Source organism: Cucurbita pepo, chromosome 13 (genome assembly GCF_057944985.1).
Source record: "Cucurbita pepo subsp. pepo isolate OVF chromosome 13, ASM5794498v1, whole genome shotgun sequence".
NCBI classification, from domain to species: domain Eukaryota; kingdom Viridiplantae; phylum Streptophyta; class Magnoliopsida; order Cucurbitales; family Cucurbitaceae; genus Cucurbita; species Cucurbita pepo.
This window is the reverse complement of record NC_141810.1, coordinates 8078902-8097893: the sequence shown is the minus strand read 5'-3', so window position 1 is coordinate 8097893 and position 18992 is coordinate 8078902.

The window sequence follows — 18992 nt, the reverse complement described above, 5'->3', positions numbered from 1 at the left end:
CCTAATTCAGAAACCTTAATCTTGGACGTTTGAAGTCCGTGCTAAAAGAACGGCGTCACGGTCTCGAAACTTTCGTGGGGAATGATTGGTCTTGATTGATTTAGAATAGAATTTCGATCGAAAAAACGAAGTGCTTCAAATCTAACCCTAATTCGGACACCCTAATCTGGGACGTTTGAAGTCCGTGCTAAAAAAACCGAGTCGCGGTCGACGTTTTTTAAAAGTTTTGTGGGTAATGATCAGATTAGGCTCGATGATTTAAAATAGAATTTCGAAGAAACGGAGTGCATAAATCAGTAATAGATTGCTTCAAATCGACCCTTAATTCGAAAACCCTTATTTGGGTCGTTTGAAGTAGGTGCTATAAATTAGAGTCAAGGTCGGCGTTTTTTGAAACTTTTGTGGGGATTGACTAGAACAGTAAAATAGTGCTTCAAATTAAACCCTAATTCGGAAACTCTAATATGAAACGTTTGAAGTACGTGCTTCGAAAACCGAGTCATGGTCGACGTTTTTCGAAACTTTTGTGGGGAATGATTAGTCTTGAAGATTTAGAATAGAATTTTGAAGAAACGGAGTGCTTCAAATCGAACCCTAATTCAGAAACCCTAATCTTGGACGTTTGAAGTCCGTGCTAAAAGAACGGCGTCACGGTCTCGAAACTTTCGTGGGGAAAGATTAGTCTTGATTGATTTAGAATAGAATTTCGATCGAAAAAACGGAGTGCTTCAAATCTAACCCTAATTCGGACACCCTAATCTGGGACGTTTGAAGTCCGTGCTAAAAAAATGGAGTCGCGGTCGACATTTTTTAAAAGTTTTGTGGGGAATAATCAGATTAGGCTCGATGATTTAAAATAGAATTTCGAAGAAACGGAGTGCATAAATCAGTAATAGATTGCTTCAAATCGACCCTGAATTCGGAAACCCTTATTTGGGTCGTTTGAAGTAGGTGCTAAAAATTAGAGTCAAGGTCGGCGTTTTTTGTAACTTTTGTGGGGAATGACTAGAACAGTAAAATAGTGCTTCAAATCAAACCCTAATTCGGAAACTCAAATATGGGACGTTTTAAGTACGTGCTTCGAAAACCGAGTCACGGTCGACGTTTTTCGAAAATTTTGTGGGGAATGATTAGTCTCGAAGATTTAGAATAGAATTTCGAAGAAACGGAGTGCTTCAAATGGAACCCTAATTCGGAAACCCTAATCTGGAACGCTTGAAGTCCGTGCTAAAAGAACGGCATCACGGTCTCGAAACTTTAGTGAGGAATGATTAGTCTTGATTGATTTAGAATAGAATTTCGATCGAAAAAACGAAGTGCTTCAAATCTAACCCTAATTCGGACACCCTAATCTGGGACGTTTGAAGTCCGTGCTAAAAAAACCGAGTCGCGGTCGACGTTTTTTAAAAGTTTTGTGGGTAATGATCAGATTAGGCTCGATGATTTAAAATAGAATTTCGAAGAAACGGAGTGCATAAATCAGTAATAGATTGCTTCAAATCGACCCTTAATTCGGAAACCCTTATTTGGGCCGTTTGAAGTAGGTGCTATAAATTAGAGTCAAGGTCGGCGTTTTTTGAAACTTTTGTGGGGATTGACTAGAACAGTAAAATAGTGCTTCAAATCAAACCCTAATTCGGAAACTGTAATATGGGATGTTTGAAGTACGTGCTTCGAAAATCGAGTCATGGTCGACGTTTTTCGAAACATTTGTGGGGAATGATTAGTCTTGAAGATTTAGAATAGAATTTTTAAGAAACGGAGTGCTTCAAATAGAACCCTAATTTAGAAACCCTAATCTTGGACGTTTGAAGTCCGTGCTAAAAGAACGGCGTCACGGTCTCGAAACTTTCGTGGGGAATGATTAGTCTTGATTGATTTAGAATAGAATTTCGATCGAAAAAACGGAGTTCTTCAAATCTAACCCTAATTCGGACACCCTAATCTGGGACGTTTGAAGTCCGTGCTAAAAAAACCGAGTCGCGGTCGACGTATTTTAAAAGTTTTGTGGGTAATGATCAGATTAGGCTCGATGATTTAAAATAGAATTTCAAAGAAACGGAGTGCATAAATCAGTAATAGATTGCTTCAAATCGACCCTGAATTCGGAAACCCTTATTTGGGTCGTTTGAAGTAGGTGCTAAAAATTAGAGTCAAGGTCGGCGTTTTTTGAAACTTTTGTGGGGAATAACTAGAACAGTAAAATAGTGCTTCAAATCAAACCCTAATTCGGAAACTCAAATATGGGACGTTTTAAGTACGTGCTTCGAAAACCGAGTCACGGTCGACGTTTTTCGAAACTTTTGTGGGGAATGATTAGTCTTGAAGATTTAGAATAGAATTTCGAATAAACGGAGTGCTTCAAATCGAACCCTAATTCAGAAACCTTAATCTTGGACGTTTGAAGTCCGTGCTAAAAGAACGGCGTCACGGTCTCGAAACTTTCGTGGGGAATGATTGGTCTTGATTGATTTAGAATAGAATTTCGATCGAAAAAACGAAGTGCTTCAAATCTAACCCTAATTCGGACACCCTAATCTGGGACGTTTGAAGTCCGTGCTAAAAAAACCGAGTCGCGGTCGACGTTTTTTAAAAGTTTTGTGGGTAATGATCAGATTAGGCTCGATGATTTAAAATAGAATTTCGAAGAAACGGAGTGCATAAATCAGTAATAGATTGCTTCAAATCGACCCTTAATTCGAAAACCCTTATTTGGGTCGTTTGAAGTAGGTGCTATAAATTAGAGTCAAGGTCGGCGTTTTTTGAAACTTTTGTGGGGATTGACTAGAACAGTAAAATAGTGCTTCAAATTAAACCCTAATTCGGAAACTCTAATATGGGACGTTTGAAGTACGTGCTTCGAAAACCGAGTCATGGTCGACGTTTTTCGAAACTTTTGTGGGGAATGATTAGTCTTGAAGATTTAGAATAGAATTTTGAAGAAACGGAGTGCTTCAAATCGAACCCTAATTCAGAAACCCTAATCTTGGACGTTTGAAGTCCGTGCTAAAAGAACGGCGTCACGGTCTAGAAACTTTCGTGGGGAAAGATTAGTCTTGATTGATTTAGAATAGAATTTCGATCGAAAAAACGGAGTGCTTCAAATCTAACCCTAATTCGGACACCCTAATCTGGGAGGTTTGAAGTCCGTGCTAAAAAAATGGAGTAGCGGTCGACATTTTTTAAAAGTTTTGTGGGCAATGATCAGATTAGGCTCGATGATTTAAAATAGAATTTCGAAGAAACGGAGTGCATAAATCAGTAATAGATTGCTTCAAATCGACCCTGAATTCGGAAACCCTTATTTGGGTCGTTTGAAGTAGGTGCTAAAAATTAGAGTCAAGGTCGGCGTTTTTTGTAACTTTTGTGGGGAATGACTAGAACAGTAAAATAGTGCTTCAAATCAAACCCTAATTCAGAAACTCAAATATGGGACGTTTTAAGTACGTGCTTCGAAAACCGAGTCACGGTCGACGTTTTTCGATACTTTTGTGGGGAATGATTAGTCTTGAAGATTTAGAATAGACTTTTGAAGAAACGGAGTGCTTCAAATCGAACCCTAATTCAGAAACCCTAATCTTGGACGTTTGAAGTCCGTGCTAAAAGAACGGCGTCACGGTCTCGAAACTTTCGTGGGGAATGATTAGTCTTGATTGATTTAGAATAGAATTTCGATCGAAAAAACGAAGTGCTTCAAATCTAACCCTAATTCGGACACCCTAATCTGGGACGTTTGAAGTCCGTGCTAAAAAAACCGAGTCGCGGTCGACGTTTTTTAAAAGTTTTGTGGGTAATGATCAGATTAGGCTCGATGATTTAAAATAGAATTTCGAAGAAACGGAGTGCATAAATCAGTAATAGATTGCTTCAAATCGACCCTTAATTCGGAAACCCTTATTTGGGCCGTTTGAAGTAGGTGCTATAAATTAGAGTCAAGGTCGGCGTTTTTTGAAACTTTTGTGGGGATTGACTAGAACAGTAAAATAGTGCTTCAAATCAAACCCTAATTCGGAAACTCTAATATGGGATGTTTGAAGTACGTGCTTCGAAAATCGAGTCATGGTCGACGTTTTTCGAAACATTTGTGGGGAATGATTAGTCTTGAAGATTTAGAATAGAATTTTTAAGAAACGGAGTGCTTCAAATAGAACCCTAATTTAGAAACCCTAATCTTGGACGTTTGAAGTCCGTGCTAAAAGAACGGCGTCACGGTCTCGAAACTTTCGTGGGGAATGATTAGTCTTGATTGATTTAGAATAGAATTTCGATCGAAAAAACGGAGTTCTTCAAATCTAACCCTAATTCGGACACCCTAATCTGGGACGTTTGAAGTCCGTGCTAAAAAAACCGAGTCGCGGTCGACGTATTTTAAAAGTTTTGTGGGTAATGATCAGATTAGGCTCGATGATTTAAAATAGAATTTCAAAGAAACGGAGTGCATAAATCAGTAATAGATTGCTTCAAATCGACCCTGAATTCGGAAACCCTTATTTGGGTCGTTTGAAGTAGGTGCTAAAAATTAGAGTCAAGGTCGGCGTTTTTTGAAACTTTTGTGGGGAATAACTAGAACAGTAAAATAGTGCTTCAAATCAAACCCTAATTCGGAAACTCAAATATGGGACGTTTTAAGTACGTGCTTCGAAAACCGAGTCACGGTCGACGTTTTTCGAAACTTTTGTGGGGAATGATTAGTCTTGAAGATTTAGAATAGAATTTTTAAGAAACGGAGTGCTTCAAATAGAACCCTAATTTAGAAACCCTAATCTTGGACGTTTGAAGTCCGTGCTAAAAGAACGGCGTCACGGTCTCGAAACTTTCGTGGGGAATGATTGGTCTTGATTGATTTAGAATAGAATTTCGATCGAAAAAACGAAGTGCTTCAAATCTAACCCTAATTCGGACACCCTAATCTGGGAAGTTTGAAGTCCGTGCTAAAAAAACCGAGTCGCGGTCGACGTTTTTTAAAAGTTTTGTGGGTAATGATCAGATTAGGCTCGATGATTTAAAATAGAATTTCGAAGAAACGGAGTGCATAAATCAGTAATAGATTGCTTCAAATCGACCCTGAATTCGAAAACCCTTATTTGGGTCGTTTGAAGTAGGTGCTATAAATTAGAGTCAAGGTCGGCGTTTTTTGAAACTTTTGTGGGGATTGACTAGAACAGTAAAATAGTGCTTCAAATTAAACCCTAATTCGGAAACTCTAATATGGGACGTTTGAAGTACGTGCTTCGAAAACCGAGTCATGGTCGACGTTTTTCGAAACTTTTGTGGGGAATGATTAGTCTTGAAGATTTAGAATAGAATTTTTAAGAAACGGAGTGCTTCAAATAGAACCCTAATTTAGAAACCCTAATCTTCGACGTTTGAAGTCCGTGCTAAAAGAACGGCGTCACGGTCTCGAAACTTTCGTGGGGAATGATTGGTCTTGATTGATTTAGAATAGAATTTCGATCGAAAAAACGAAGTGCTTCAAATCTAACCCTAATTCGGACACCCTAATCTGGGAAGTTTGAAGTCCGTGCTAAAAAAACCGAGTCGCGGTCGACGTTTTTTAAAAGTTTTGTGGGTAATGATCAGATTAGGCTCGATGATTTAAAATAGAATTTCGAAGAAACGGAGTGCATAAATCAGTAATAGATTGCTTCAAATCGACCCTGAATTCGAAAACCCTTATTTGGGTCGTTTGAAGTAGGTGCTATAAATTAGAGTCAAGGTCGGCGTTTTTTGAAACTTTTGTGGGGATTGACTAGAACAGTAAAATAGTGCTTCAAATTAAACCCTAATTCGGAAACTCTAATATGGGACGTTTGAAGTACGTGCTTCGAAAACCGAGTCATGGTCGACGTTTTTCGAAACTTTTGTGGGGAATGATTAGTCTTGAAGATTTAGAATAGAATTTTGAAGAAACGGAGTGCTTCAAATCGAACCCTAATTTAGAAACCCTAATCTTGGACGTTTGAAGTCCGTGCTAAAAGAACGGCGTCACGGTCTCGAAACTTTCGTGGGGAATGATTAGTCTTGATTGATTTAGAATAGAATTTCGATCGAAAAAACGGAGTTCTTCAAATCTAACCCTAATTCGGACACCCTAATCTGGGACGTTTGAAGTCCGTGCTAAAAAAACCGAGTCGCAGTCGACGTTTTTTAAAAGTTTTGTGGGTAATGATCAGATTAGGCTCGATTATTTAAAATAGAATTTCGAAGAAACGGAGTGCATAAATCAGTAATAGATTGCTTCAAATCGACCCTTAATTCGGAAAACCTTATTTGGGTCGTTTGAAGTAGGTGCTAAAAATTAGAGTCAAGGTCGGCGTTTTTTGAAACTTTTGTGGGGATTGACTAGAACAGTAAAATAGTGCTTCAAATTAAACCCTAATTTGGAAACTCTAATATGGGACGTTTGAAGTACGTGCTTCGAAAATCGAGTCATGGTCGACGTTTTTCGAAACTTTTGTGGGGAATGATTAGTCTTGAAGATTTAGAATAGAATTTTGAAGAAACGGAGTGCTTCAAATCGAACCCTAATTCAGAAACCCTAATCTTGGACGTTTGAAGTCCGTGCTAAAAGAACGGCGTCACGGTCTCGAAACTTTCGTGGGGAATGATTAGTCTTGATTGATTTAGAATAGAATTTCGATCGAAAAAACGGAGTTCTTCAAATCTAACCCTAATTTGGACACCCTAATCTGGGAAGTTTGAAGTCCGTGCTAAAAAATCCCAGTCGCGGTCGACGTTTTTTAAAAGTTTTGTGGGTAATGATCAGATTAGGCTCGATGATTTAAAATAGAATTTCGAAGAAACGGAGTGCATAAAACAGTAATAAATTGCTCCAAATCGACCCTTAATTCGGAAACCCTTATTTGGGTCGTTTGAAGTAGGTGTTAAAAAAATAGAGTCAAGGTCGGCGTTTTTCGAAACTTTTGTGGGGAATGACTAGAAAAGTAAACTAGTGCTTAAAATCAAACCCTAATTCGGAAACTCTAATATGGGACCTTTTTAGTACGTGCTTCGGAAACTGAGTCACGGTGGACGTTTTTCGAAACTTTTGTGGGGAATGATTAGTCTTGAAGATTTAGAATAGAATTTCGAAGAAACGGAGTGCTTCAAATCGAACCCTAATTCGAAAACCCTAATCTGGGACGTTTGAAGATCGTGCTAAAAGAACGGCGTCACGGTCTCGAAACTTTCGTGGGGAATGATTAGTCTTGATTGATTTAGTATAGAATTTCGATCGAAAAAACGAAGTGCTTCAAATCTAACCCTAATTCGGACACCCTAATCTGGGACGTTTGAAGTCCGTGCTAAAAAAACCGAGTCGCGGTCGACGTTTTGTAAAAGTTTTTTGGGTAATGATCGGATTAGGCTCGATGATTTAAAATAGAATTTCGAAGAAACGGAGTGCATAAATCAGTAATAGATTGCTTCAAATCGACCCTTAATTCGGAAACCCTTATTTGGGTCGTTTGAAGTAGGTGCTATAAATTAGAGTCAAGGTCGGCGTTTTTTGAAACTTTTGTGGGGATTGACTAGAACAGTAATATAGTGCTTCAAATTAAACCCTAATTCGGAAACTCTAATATGGGACGTTTGAAGTACGTGCTTCAAAAACCGAGTCATGGTCGACATTTTTCGAAACTTTTGTGGGGAATGATTAGTCTTGAAGATTTAGAATAGAATTTCTAAGAAACGGAGTGCTTCAAATCGAACCCTAATTTAGAAACCCTAATCTTGGACGTTTGAAGTCCGTGCTAAAAGAACGGCGTCACGGTCTCGAAACTTTCGTGGGGAATGATTAGTCTTGATTGATTTAGAATAGAATTTCGGTCGAAAAAACGGAGTTCTTCAAATCTAACCCTAATTCGGACACCCTAATCTAGGACGTTTGAAGTCCGTGCTAAAAAAACCGAGTCGCGGTCGACGTTTTTTAAAAGTTTTGTGGGTAATGATAAGATTAGGCTCGATTATTTAAAATAGAATTTCGAAGAAACGGAGTGCATAAATCAGTAATAGATTGCTTCAAATCGACCCTTAATTCGGAAACCCTTATTCGGGTCGTTTGAAGTAGGTGCTTAAAAATAGAGTCAAGGTCGGCGTTTTTTGAAACTTTTGTGGGGATTGACTAGAACAGTAAAATAGTGCTTCAAATTAAACCCTAATTCGGAAACTCTAATATGGGTCGTTTGAAGTACGTGCTTCGAAAACCGAGTCACGGTCGACGTTTTTCGAAACTTTTGGGGGGAATGATTAGTCTTGAAGATTTAGAATAGAATTTTGAAGAAACGGAGTGCTTCAAATCGAACCCTAATTCAGAAACCCTAATCTTGGACGTTTGAAGTCCGTGCTAAAAGAACGGCGTCACGGTCTCGAAACTTTCGTGGGGAATGATTAGTCTTGATTGATTTAGAATAGAATTTCGATCGAAAAAACTGTCAAATCTAACCCATCTTCGGACACCCTAATCTGGGAAGTTTGAAGTCCGTGCTAAAAAAACCGAGTCGCGTTCGACTTTATGTAAAAGTTTTTTGGGGAATGATCAGATTAGGCTGGATGATTTACAATAGAATTTCGAAGAAACGGAGTGCATAAAACATTAATAGATTGCTTCAAATTGACCCTTAATTCGGAAACCCTTATTTGGGTCGTTTGAAGTAGGTGCTAAAAAAATAGAGTCAAGGTCGGCGTTTTTTGAAACTTTTGTGGGGAATGACTAGAACAGTAAAATAGTGCTTCAAATCAAACCCTAATTCGGAAACTCGAATATGGGACGTTTGAAGTACGTGCTTCGAAAACCGAGTCACGATCGACGTTTTTCGAAACTTTTGTGGGGAATGATTAGTCTTGAAGATTTAGAATAGAATTTCGACGAAACGGAGTTCTTCAAATCGAACCCTAATTCAGAAACCTTAATCTTGGACGTTGAAGTCCGTGCTAAAAGAACGGCGTCACGGTCTCGAAACTTTCGTGGGGAATGATTAGTCTTGATTGATTTAGAATAGAATTTCGATCGAAAAAACGGAGTGCTTCAAATCTAACCCTAATTCGGACACCCTAATCTGGGACGTTTGAAGTCCGTGCTAAAAAAATCGAGTCGCGGTCGACATTTTTTAAAAGTTTTGTGGGGAATGATCAGATTATGCTCGATGATTTAGAATAGAATTTCGAAGAAACGGATTGCATGAAACAGTAATAGATTAGGCTTAATTTGGAAACCCTTATTTGGGTCGTTTGAAGTAGGTGCTAAAAAAATAGAGTCAAGGTCGGCGTTTTTTGAAACTTTTGTGGGGAATGACTAGAACAAGAAAATAGGGTTCGAAACTTTTGTGGGGAATGATTAGTCTTGAAGATGTAGAATAGAATTGCGAAGAAACGGAGTGCTTCAAATCGAACCCTAATTCGGAAACCCTAATCTTGGACGTTTGAAGTCCGTGCTAAAAGAACGACGTCACGTTTCTCGAAACTTTCGTGGGGAATGATTAGTCTTGATTGATTTAGAATAGAATTTCGATCAAAAAAACGGAGTGCTTCAAATCTAACCCAATTCGGACACCCTAATCTGGGAAGTTTGAAGTCCGTGCTAAAAAAACCAAGTCGCGGTCGATGTTTTTTAAAAGTTTTTTAGGGAATGATCAGATTAGGCTCGAGGATTTAGAATAGAATTTCGAAGAAACAGAGTGCATAAAACAGTAATAGATTAGGCTTAATTTGGAAACCCTTATTTGGGTCGTTTGAAGTAGGTGCTAAAAAAATAGAGTCAAGGTCGGCGTTTTTTGAAACTTTTGTTGGGAATGACTAGAACAGTAAAATAGTGCTTCAAATCAAACCCTAATTCGGAAACTCGAATATGGGACGTTTGAAGTACGTGCTTCGAAAACCGAGTCACGATCGATGTTTTTCGAAACTTTTGTGGGGAATGATTAGTCTTGAAGATTTAGAATAGAATTTCGACGAAACGGAGTTCTTCAAATCGAACCCTAATTCAGAAACCATAATCTTGGACGTTGAAGTCCGTGCTAAAAGAACGGCGTCACGGTCTCAAAACTTTCGTGGGGAATGATTAGTCTTGATTGATTTAGAATAGAATTTCGATCGAAAAAACGGAGTGCTTCAAATCTAACCCTAATTCGGACACCCTAATCTGGGACGTTTGAAGTCCGTGCTAAAAAAATCGAGTCGCGGTCGACGTTTTTTAAAAGTTTTGTGGGGAATGATCAGATTAGGCTCGATGATTTAGAATAGAATTTCGAAGAAACGGAGTGCATGAAACAGTAATAGATTAGGCTTAATTTGGAAACCCTTATTTGGGTCGTTTGAAGTAGGTGCTAAAAAAATAGAGTCAAGGTCGGCGTTTTTTGAAACTTTTGTGGGGAATGACTAGAACAAGAAAATAGGGTTCGAAACTTTTGTGGGGAATGATTAGTCTTGAAGATGTAGAATAGAATTGCGAAGAAACGGAGTGCTTCAAATCGAACCCTAATTCGGAAACCCTAATCTTGGACGTTTGAAGTCCGTGCTAAAAGAACGACGTCACGTTTCTCGAAACTTTCGTGGGGAATGATTAGTCTTGATTGATTTAGAATAGAATTTCGATCAAAAAAACGGAGTGCTTCAAATCTAACCCAATTCGGACACCCTAATCTGGGAAGTTTGAAGTCCGTGCTAAAAAAACCAAGTCGCGGTCGATGTTTTTTAAAAGTTTTTTAGGGAATGATCAGATTAGGCTCGAGGATTTAGAATAGAATTTCGAAGAAACAGAGTGCATAAAACAGTAATAGATTAGGCTTAATTTGGAAACCCTTATTTGGGTCGTTTGAAGTAGGTACTAAAAAAATAGAGTCAAGGTCGGCGTTTTTTGAAACTTTTGTTGGGAATGACTAGAACAGTAAAATAGTGCTTCAAATCAAACCCTAATTCGGAAACTCTAATATGGGACGTTTGAAGTACGTGCTTCGAAAACCGAGTCACGGTCAACGTTTTTCGAAACTTTTGTGGGGAATGATTAGTCTTGAAGATTTAGAATAGAATTTCGAAGAAACGGAGTGCTTCAAATCAGACCCTAATTCGGAAACCCTAATCTTGGACATTTGAAGTCCGTGCTAAAAGAACGGCGTCACGGTCTCGAAACTTTCGTGGGGAATAATTAGTCTTGATTGATTTACAATAGAATTTCGATCGAACAAACGGAGTGCTTCAAATCTAACCCTAATTCGGACACCCTAATCTTGGAAGTTTGAAGTCCGTGCTAAAAAAACCTAGTCGCGGTCGACGTTTTTTAAAAGTTTTGTGGGTAATGATCAGATTAGGCTCGATGATTTAGAGTAGAATTATGAAGAAACGGAGTGCATAAAACAGTAATAGATTGCTTCAAATCGACCCTTAATTCGGAAACCCTTATTTGGGTCGTTTGAAGTAGGTGCTAAATAAATAGAGTCAAGGTCGGCGTTTTTTGAAACTTTTGTGGGGAATGACTGAACAAGAAAATAGGGTTCGAAACTTTTGTGTGGAATGATTAGTCTTGAAGATTTAGAATAGAATTTCAAAGAAACGGAGTGCTTCAAATCGAACCCTAATTCGGAAACCCTAATCTTGGACGTTTGAAGTCCGTGCTAAAAGAACGGCGTCACGGTCTCGAAACTTTCGTGGGGAATGATCAGTCTTGATTGATTTAGAATAGAATTTCGATCGAAAAAACGGAGTGCTTCAAATCTAACCGTAATTCGGACACCCTAATCTTGGAAGTTTGAAGTCCGTGTTAAAAAAACCGAGTCGCGGTCGACTTTTTTTGAAAGTTTTGTGGGGAATGATCAGATTAGGCTCGATGATTTTGAATAGAATGTCGAAGTAACGGAGTGCATAAAACAGTAATAGATTGCTTCAAATCGACCCTTAATTCGGAAACCATTATTTGGGCCGTTTGAAGTAGGTGGTAAAAAAATAGAGTCAAGGTTGGCGTTTTTCAAAACTTTTGTGGAGTATGACTAGAACAGTAAAATAGTGCTTCAAATCAAACCCTAATTCGGAAACTCTAATATAGGACGTTTGAAGTACGTGCTTCGAAAACTGAGTCACGGTCGACGTTTTTCGAAAATTTTGTGGGGAATGATTAGTCTTGAAGATTAAGAATAGAATTTCAAAGAAACGGAGTGCTTCAAATCGAACCCTAATACGGAAACCCTAATCTGGAACGCTTGAAGTTCGTGCTAAAAGAACGGCGTCACGATCTTGAAACTTTCTTGGGGCATGATTAGTCTTGATTGATTTATAATAGAATTTCGATTGAAAAAACGGAGTGCTTCAAATCTAACCCTACTTCGGACACCCTCATCTGGGAAGTTTGAAGTCCGTGCTAAAAAAACCGAGTCGCGGTCGACGTTTTTGAAAAGTTTTGTGGGGAATGATTAGATTAGGCTCGATGATTTAGAATAGAATTTCGAAGAAACGGAGTGCATAAAACAGTAATAGATTGCTTCAAATCGACCATTAATTCGGAAACCCTTATTTGGGTCGTTTGAAGTAGGTGCTAAAAAAATAGAGTCAAGGTCGGCGTTTTTTGAAACTTTTGTGGGGAATGACTTTTACAGTAAAATAGTGCTTCAAATCAAACCCTAATTCGAAAACACAAATATGGGACGTTTGAAGTACGTGCTTTGAAAACCGAGTCACGGTGGACGTTTTTCGAAACTTTTGTGGGGAATGATTAGTCTTGAAGATTTATAATAGAATTTTGAAGAAACGGAGTGTTTCAAATCGATCCCTAATTCGGAAACCCTAATCTTGGACGTTTGAAGTCCGTGCTAAAAGAAAGGCGTCACGTTTCTCGAAACTTTCGTGGGGAATGATTAGTCTTGATTGATTTAGAATAGAATTTCGATCGAAAAAACGGAGTGCTTCAAATCTAACCCTAATTCGGACACCCTAATCTGGGAAGTTTGAAGTCCGTGCTAAAAAAATCGAGTCGCGGTCGACGTTTTTTAAAAGTTTTGTGGGGAATGATCAGATTAGGCTCGATGATTTAGAATACAATTTCGAAGAAACAGAGTGCATAAAACAGTAATAGATTGCTGCAAATCGACCCTTAATTCGGAAACCCTTATTTGGGTCGTTTGAAGTAGGTGCTAAAAAAATAGAGTCAAGGTCGGCGTTTTTTGAAACTTTTGTGGGGAATGACTTTTACAGTAAAATAGTGCTTCAAATCAAACCCTAATTCGAAAACTCTAATATGGGACGTTTGAAGTACGTGCTTTGAAAACCGAGTCACGGTGGACGTTTTTCGAAACTTTTGTGGGGAATGATTAGTCTAGAAGATTTATAATAGAATTTTGAAGAAACGGAGTGTTTCAAATCGATCCCTAATTCGGAAACCCTAATCTTGGACGTTTGAAGTCCGTGCTAAAAGAAAGGCGTCATGTTTCTCGAAACTTTCGTGGGGAATGATTAGTCTTGATGGATTTAGAATAGAATTTCAATCGAAAAAACGGAGTGCTTCAAATCTAACACTAATTCCGACACCCTAATCTGGGAAGTTTGAAGTCCGTAATAAAAAAACCGAGTCGCGGTCGACGTTTTTTAAAAGTTTTGTGGGGAATGATCAGATTAGGCTCGATGATTTAGAATATAATTTCGAAGAAACGGAGTGCATAAAACAGTAATAGATTAGGCTTAATTCGGAAACCCTTATTTGGGTCGTTTGAAGTAGGTGCTAAAAAAATAGAGTCAAGGTCGCCGTTTTTTGAAACTTTTGTGGGGAATGACTTTTACAGTAAAATAGTGCTTCAAATCAAACCCTAATTCGGAAACTCTAATATGGGAAGTTTGAAGTACGTGCTTCGAAAACCGAGTCATGGTCGACATTTTTCGAAACTTTTGTGGGGAATGATTAGTCTTGAAGATTTAGAATAGAATTTCAAAGAAACGGAGTGCTTCAAATCGAACCCTAATTCGGAAACCCTAATCTTGGACGTTTGAAGTCCGTGCTAAAAGAACGGCATCACGGTCTCGAAACTTTCGTGGGGAATGATTAGTCTTGATTGATTTAGAATAGAATTTCGATCGAAAAAACGGAGTGCTTCAAATCTAACCCTAATTCGGACACCCTAATCTGGGAAGTTTGAAGTCCGTGTTAAAAAAACCGAGTCGCGGTCGACTTTTTTTGAATGTTTTGTGGGGAATGATCAGATTAGGCTCGATGATTTTGAATAGAATGTCGAAGTAACGGAGTGCATAAAACAGTAATAGATTGCTTCAAATCGACCCTTAATTCGGAAACCATTATTTGGGTCGTTTGAAGTAGGTGGTAAAAAAATAGAGTCAAGGTTGGCGTTTTTCGAAACTTTTGTGGAGTATGACTAGAACAGTAAAATAGTGCTTCAAATCAAACCCTAATTCGGAAACTCTAATATGGGACGTTTGAAGTACGTGATTCGAAAACCGAGTCACGGTCGACGTTTTTCGAAAATTTTGTGGGGAATGATTAGTCTTGAAGATTAAGAATAGAATTTCTAAGAAACGGAGTGCTTCAAATCGAACCCTAATACGGAAACCCTAATCTGGAACGCTTGAAGTCCGTGCTAAAAGAACGGCGTCACGGTCTCGAAACTTTCTTGGGGCATGATTAGTCTTGATTGATTTAGAAAAGAATTTCGATTGAAAAAACGGAGTGCTTCAAATCTATCCCTAATTCGGACACCCTAATCTGGGAAGTTTGAAGTCCGTGCTAAAAAAATCGAGTCGCGGTCGACGTTTTTTAAAAGTTTTGTGGGGAGTGATCAGATTAGGCTCGATGATTTAGAATAGATCTTCGAAGAAACAGAGTGCATAAAACAGTAATAGATTGCTTCAAATCGACCCTTAATTCGGAAACCCTTATTTGGGTCGTTTGAAGTAGGTGCTAAAAAAATAGAGTCAAGGTCGGCGTTTTTTGAAACTTTTGTGGGGAATGACTAGAACAAGAAAATAGGGTTCGAAACTTTTGTGGGGAATGATTAGTCTTGAAGATTTAGAATAGAATTTCGAATAAACGGAGTGCTTCAAATCGAATCCTAATTCGGAAACCCTAATCTTGGACGTTTGAAGTCCGTGCTAAAAGAACGGCGTCACGGTCTCGAAACTTTCATGGGGAATGATTAGTCTTGATTGATTTAGAATAGAATTTTGATCGAAAAAACGGAGTGCTTCAAATCTAACCCTAATTTGGATACCCTAATCTGGGAAGTTTGAAGTCCGTCCTAAAAAAACCGAGTCGCGGTCGACTTTTTTTAGAAGTTTTGTGGGGAATGATCAGATTAGGGTCGATGATTTTGAATAGAATTTCGAAGAAACGGAGTGCATAAAATAGTAATAGATTGCTTCAAATCGACCCTTAATTCGGAAACCCTTCTTTGGGTCGTTTGAAGTAGGGGCTAAAAAAATAGAGTCAAGGTCGGCGTTTTTTGAAACTTTTGTGGGGAATGACTAGAACAGTAAAATAGTGCTTCAAATCAAACCCTAATTCGGAAACTCTAATATGGGACGTTTGAAGTACGTGCATCGAAAATGGAGTCACGGTCGACGTTTTTCGTTACTTTTGTGGGGAATGACTAGTCTTGAAGATTTAGAATAGAATTTCGAAGAAACGGAGTGCTTCAAATCAAACCCTAATTCGGAAACCCTAATCTGGGATGTTTGAAGTCCGTGCTAAAAGAACGATGTCACGTTTCTTGAAACTTTCGTGGGGAATGATTAGTCTTGTTTGATTTAGAATAATATTTCGATCGAAAAAATGGTGTGCTTCAAATCTAACTCTAATTCGGACACCCTAATCTGGGAAGGTTGAAATCCGTGCTAAAAAAACCGAGTCGCGGTCGACGTTTTTTAAAAGTTTTGTGGGGAATGATCAGATTAGGCTCAATGATTTAGAATAGAATTTCGAAGAAACGGAGTGCATAAAACAGTAATAGATTGCTTCAAATCGACCCTTAATTCGGAAACCCTTATTTGGGTCATTTGAAGTAGGTGCTAAAAAAATAGAGTCAAGGTCGGCGTTTTTTAAAACTTTTGTGGGGAATGACTAGAACAGTAAAATAGGGTTCGAAACTTTTTTGGGGAATGATTAGTCTTGAATATTTGGAATAGAATTTCGAAGAAACGGAGTGTTTCAAATCGAACCCTAATTCGGAAACCCTAATCTTGGAAGTTTGAAGTCCGTGCTAAAAGAACGGCGTCACGTTTCTCGAAACTTTCGTGGGGAATGATTAGTCTTGTTTGATTTAGAATAATATTTCAATCGAAAAAACGGAGTGCTTCAAATCTAACCCTAATTCAGACACCCAAATCTTGGAAGTTTGAAGTCCATGCTAAAAAAACCGAGTCGTGGTCGACGCTTTTTTAAAGTTTTGTGGGGAATGATCAGATTAGGCTCGAGGATTTAGAATAGAATTTCGAAGAAAGGGAGTGCATAAAACAGTAATAGATTGCTTCAAATCGACCCTTAATTCGGAAACCCTTATTTGGTTCGTTTGAAGTAGGTGATAAAAAAATAGAGTAAAGGTCGGCGTTTTTTGAAACTTTTGTGGGGAATGACTAGAACAGTAAAATAGTGCTTCAAATCAAACCCTAATTCGGAAACCCTAATCTGGGACGTTTTAAGTCCGTGCTAAAAGAACGGCGTCACGTTTCTCGAAACTTTCGTGGGGAATGATTAGTCTTGTTATATTTAGAATAATATTTCGATCGAAAAAACGGTGTGCTTCAAATCTAACCCTAATTCGGACACCCTAATCTATGAAGGTTGAAGTCCGTGCTAAAAAAACGAGTCGCGGTCGACGATTTTTAAAAGTTTTGTGGGGAATGATCACATTAGGCTCGATGATTTAGAATAGAATTTCGAAAAAAGGGAGTGCATAAAACAGTAATAGATTGCTTCAAATCGATCCTTATTTCGGAAACCCTTATTTGGGTCGTTTGAAGTAGGTGCTAAAAAAATAGAGTCAAGGTCGGCATTTTTTAAAACTTTTGTGGGGAATGACTAGAACAGTAAAATAGGGTTCGAAACTTTTGTGGGGAATGATTAGTCTTGAAGATTTAGAATAGAATTTTGAAGAAACGGAGTGCTTCAAATCGAACCCTAATTCGGAAACCCTAATCTTGGAAGTTTGAAGTCCGTGCTAAAAGAACGGCGTCACGGTCTCGAAACTTTCGTGGGGATTGATTAGTCTTGATTGATTTAGAATAGAATTTCGATCGAAAAAATGGAGTGCTTCAAATCTAACCCTAATTCCCTAATCTGGGAAGTTTGAAGTCCGTGCTAAAAAAACTGAGACGTTGTCGACGTGTTTTAGAAGTTTTGTGGGGAATGATCAGATTAGGCTCGATTATTTAGAATAGAATTTCGAAGAAAGGGAGTGCATAGAACAGTAATAGATTGCTTCAAATCGACCCTTAATTCAGAAACGCTTATTTGGATCGTTTCAAGTAGGTGCTAAAAAAATAGAGTCAAGGTCGGCGTTTTTTGAAACTTTTGTGGGGAATGACAAGAAAAGTAAAATAGAGTTTGAAACTTTTGTGGGAAATGATTAGTCTTGAAGATTTAGAATTGAATTTCGTAGAAACGGAGTGCTTCAAATCGAACCCTAATTCGGAAACTCTAATCAGGGACGTTTGAAGTCCGTGCTAAAAGAACAGCGTCACGTTTCTCGAAACTTTCGTGGGGAATGATTAGTCTTGATTGATTTAGAATAGAATTTCGATCGAAAAAATGGAGTGCTTTAAATCTAACCCTAATTCGGACACCCTAATCTGGGATGTTTGAAGTCCGTGCTAAAAAAACCGCGTCGCGGTCGACGTTTTTTAAAAGTTTTGTGGGGAATGATCAGATTCGGCACGATGATTTTGAATAGAATTTCGAAGAAACGGAGTGTATAAAACAGTAATAGATTGCTTCAAATCGACCCTTAATTCGGAAACCCTTATTTGGGTCGTTTGAAGTAGGTGCTAAAAAAATAGAGTCAAGGTCGGCGTTTTTTGAAACTTTTGTGGGGAATGACTAGAACAGTAAAATAGGGTTCGAAACTTTTGTGGGGAATGATTAGTCTTGAAGATTTAGAATAGAATTTCGAAGAAACGGAGTGCTTCAAATCGAACCCTAATTCAGAAACCCTAATCTGGGACGTTTGAAGTCCGTGCTAAAAGAACGGTGTCACGTTTCTCGAAACTTTCGTGGGGAATGATTAGTCTTGATTGATTTAGAATAGAATTTCGATCGAAAAAACGGAGTGCTTCAAATCTAACCCTAATTCGGACACCCTAATCTGGGATGTTTGAAGTCCGTGCTAAAAAAACCGCGTCTTGGTCGACGTTTTTTAAAATTTTTGTGGGAAATGATCAGATTAGGCATGATGATTTTGAATAGAATTTCGAAGAAACGGAGTGCATAAAACAGTAATAGATTGCTTCAAATCGACCCTTAATTCGGAAACCCTTATTTGGGTCGTTTGAAGTAGGTGCTAAAAAAATAGATTTAAGGTCGGCGTTTTTTGAAACTTTTGTGGGGAATGACTAGAACAAGAAAATAGGGTTCGAAACTTTTGTGGGGAATGATTAGTCTTGAAGATTTAGAATAGAATTTCGTAGAAACGGAGTGCTTCACATCGAACCCTAATTCGGAAACCCTAATCGTGGACGCTTGAAGTCCGTGCTAAAAGAAAGGCGTCACTGTCTCGAAACTTTCGTGGGAAATGATTAGTCTTGATTGATTTAGAATAGAATTTCGATCGAAAAAACGGAGTGCTTCAAATCTAACCCTAATTCGGACACCCTAATCTGGGAAGTTAGAAGTCCGTGTTAAAAAAACAGAGTCGCGGTCGACTTTTTTTAAAAGTTTTGTGGGGAATGATCAGATTAGGCTCGATGATTTAGAATAGAATTTCGAGGGAAAGGGAGTGCATAAAACATTAATAGATTGCTTCAAATCAACCATTAATTCGGAAACCCTTATTTGGGACATTTGAAGTCTGTGC